This window comes from Protomyctophum bolini, assembly GCF_963924005.1.
Source record: "Protomyctophum bolini genome assembly, chromosome: 11".
In the NCBI taxonomy this organism is placed as follows: Eukaryota; Metazoa; Chordata; class Actinopteri; order Myctophiformes; family Myctophidae; genus Protomyctophum; species Protomyctophum bolini.
Window position 1 is genome coordinate 36,536,954 of NC_137872.1, and position 2,500 is coordinate 36,539,453.

Here is a 2,500-nt window from a genome sequence, read left to right on the forward strand (position 1 = left end):
CATCCCTCTTTGTCTCTCTCTCTCTACCTCTCTCTCTGTCTCAATAGAAGAGCAGGGAGACCAAATACAACCAACCCAATTGTATATACCGGTATGTTATGCAAGGGATGAGATGAGATGAGATTCAGTTTATTGTCAATGTACAGTACAAGTACAGCATAGCAGATAACTGCATTCAATGTTGAGACGTAAACCCAAGCCACGATGATTATAGACCCCGAAAGCAACATTTCCTTGCTTACGGTAATGAAAGTATGGGCCATTCCATTAATTCATGCCACCCACTTTTAGAACAAATACGGGTAAATTCACCTTCCACAACACTCAGGTGTGGAATGCCTTAATTGCCCCCTTCCCTCAAAACAAGCAAACAAACAAAATGGACTGAAGATCCACCTGTCACTGTCATCCAGTCAAAGAGATATCCCAATTGTTGTTATTAGTGTCATTGTGAATGAATGCATGGGACCCGAATGGAAACAAGACTTTCTTCGGTGCTGTCCAGACCCACAGGAACGCACCCAGGGTGCCGTGTTCAAAACGTTTGAGAAATGACAGAGTTACCGTGTGAGGGTCCCTCTACTGTACCCTCTACTGTACTGTACTGTACTGTACTGTACTGTACTGTACTGTACTGTACTGTACTGTACTGTACTGTACTGTACTGGCACACCCGAAATCACCATATATACAGTTAATACGTGCGTGTGTGTTTGTTTGTGTGTGTGTGTGTGTGTGTGTGTGTGTGTTAGGTTGTGCACAGGTGGTGAAAAACAACCATGCTGTTTTCGTGCTCAGACGCACCCACCCAGCCACACACACACACACACATAGCTCCGTAAGGGAGTGTGGTTGCACCACTCAAAAATGTGTCCCGGCCCACTGTCTGTTTTTTATTTTTTTTGGGGGGGGGTGGAAACTGTCATGCAGAAACACTTTAAAAACCATTTTCCCTCCTCTGTTTAGTATACTGACCTCGATTCACCTCCCTTTCTTCCAGATTCGTTTCAGAAATGCATTCATTTCCTCTCCACACAGAGTCTCAGACAGCACGGCACAGCAGCGTGTGGATTATTGATGATGTATGAAAAAATAAAAAAATAAATAATGCTATACGGTACAGGACAATGCTGTCCTTAAGACACAGTACCCTGCCAATTCCATTGGAATGTTGCGCTCGCACACACACACACACACACACACACACACACACACACACGTTTGTGCTATAAGCGAGAGCAGCTGCTTATTTTGTTGTCGTTGCTTATATGTCATGCAAATGTGAGCATGTGTTTATGTTATGGGGGGGAGGGGGTGGGACGCTGTACTGTACTGCTGTACCGTAGTACCACATTCACTTGAGGCCAGACAGTTGCATACATACATTATTCACATGCACACACACGTACAGTACACACACACACACGCACACACGCACACATTCGCTCTGACAGATCTAGGACACGCTGCATCCACATATTGTTATACCTCTGTGCCCTCCGTCCCCCCGTGCCCAGTGTGGTGCATCATCAACCCAGCCGGCCATTTTTAAATCACATACGCGCGCGCGCACACACACACACACACACACACACACGCACACACGCGCGCACGCACACAGAATCAAAGGTTTTATGGTCGTGATTCCCCAGCATGGCTTGATTTATATATATATATAGTCTTAAAATAATTGATTGATTTTTGTGAGATCTTTATGAGAAAAAAATTATAATGGCCGTTTCCGTCTTTTTCTGTTTTTTTCTCTTGTTGTTTTGCTACAGTATGCCCTATTGAGCATCAACAAAACACACAGAGTATACTGCGTGTCTCTGTTCTCTGTGCTTACTGGGGTGCCAGCTGAACGAGAGACAGAGAGAGAGAGAGAGAGAGAGACAGAGAGAGAGAGGTTGGGGGGGGGGCTCCCTGGAAGCACATGCAGAATATGAGAGACTGAAGTAGGCAAATCAACAACCCATATCGCTTAATCAGAACCTTACAATAGTGTTGTTTAACACTGTTCTCAGTGCTTCCCTGAAATAACACTGGGCCCAACTCGGACCGAGGACTGGGTCGCCTGAGTGAGGGGTATGATGTCGAGAGACGCCGAAACCCCGTTGACCTCAGGATACATCACTGAGGATACGTCCCAGATGCATCCATGCAATGTTTTTTTTTTGTTATATAGGCATGGGCAGCGATTCCCAACCTGTGGGCCTCGAGGGTAATTAATACAAACACTCTTACGGTATATACAGCACAGAGCCAACTCGGGTCCAATTCACTAAGGCAAGGGTTTAAGTGGATAACATAAAGACTCGTTAAGTCTCGCACTGAGCCACGATGTACAGAGAGAGCCGATATTGCGGATCAGAGATTTAACGGAGATGCTTCATCCTTATAGCAGAGCGAGAGAGGAAAAGATAAGCAGGAAGGACAGGGGAGGGATGAAGGAAAACAATAAGCCTACAGGGCCGTCCACAACGAACACCACAACCAATTC

At 45.6% G+C, this 2,500-nt stretch overlaps 1 protein-coding gene across 1 annotated transcript in view; it reads left to right on the top strand.

Annotated features, from left to right (window-relative positions):
* Positions 1 to 2,500, top strand: part of rab11fip4a (RAB11 family interacting protein 4 (class II) a) — a gene marked incomplete at both ends in the record, with an annotated part of 65,860 nt that overhangs the window by 47,511 nt on the left and 15,849 nt on the right. The gene's annotated exons all lie outside the window — the stretch shown is intronic.